This window comes from Diaphorina citri, unplaced genomic scaffold, assembly GCF_000475195.1.
Source record: "Diaphorina citri unplaced genomic scaffold, Diaci psyllid genome assembly version 1.1 scaffold31882, whole genome shotgun sequence".
Lineage (NCBI taxonomy): Eukaryota > Metazoa > Arthropoda > Insecta > Hemiptera > Psyllidae > Diaphorina > Diaphorina citri.
The window spans coordinates 1-655 of record NW_007409218.1 but is presented as its reverse complement, the minus strand read 5'-3'; the positions used below and the strand labels follow the sequence as shown (position 1 = coordinate 655).

At 40.6% G+C, this 655-nt stretch overlaps 1 long non-coding RNA gene across 1 annotated transcript; it reads left to right on the top strand.

The window, feature by feature from the left end:
• On the top strand, nucleotides 1-650 carry LOC113473448. The gene is made up of 2 exons (XR_003395419.1): nucleotides 1-100; nucleotides 603-650. It is a non-coding gene; the product is annotated as an uncharacterized LOC113473448 (long non-coding RNA).
• The last annotated feature ends 5 nt before the right edge of the window (nucleotides 651-655 follow it).

Below are 655 nucleotides of genomic sequence, written 5' to 3'. Positions count from 1 at the left end.
CAGGAATGCTGATGTGAGGAAGAATGCTGCAGATGCCACGCCAGGATTTATGATACATCTGGGCTATGGACCTATGAGTGCAGCTTGTGAAAAACTCAAGGTAATTTGTTTCATTTATGGTTTAGTGTATGTAATTGAGAAAAAGGACTCATACGAGGTCCCTAATTTCCTTTTTGTGTTGAGCATTTCTGGCAGAATCTCTTAAAAACCTGATAAACCCTTCGGGAGTAATGTAGAAAGAAATGAGTTCTTAAAAAGTGGTCCGACATCTAATAAGTACAATTTAAAAAGTACAAAATATTTTGCAGTAAATAATGGAGCACGTAGGTACAAAATATTCTGTATTTAATAGTAATAATCTTGAGTGGAAGGGCGAGGTTAACGCCGGAAGCGTTCTCTATCACCTAACCCTTGGACTTCACTTATTATGGTCCATTCCTCAAATAAATTAGATTGAAATTTCATTTCTCGGATGGGATTGAACCCGCGCCCTCCTGTTTACCAGGCCAGTGTCTTAGCCATTACGCCACCGAGACAAGGTGTTTAACTATCTCTTCTTTTGTTAATCAATTGCTTACCTCATCCTCTTCTTTTTCCCTCAGCCGGCCGCTGCCCAGACAGTAAAGACTCTCCTGGATAAAACCCGCGGCTCTGT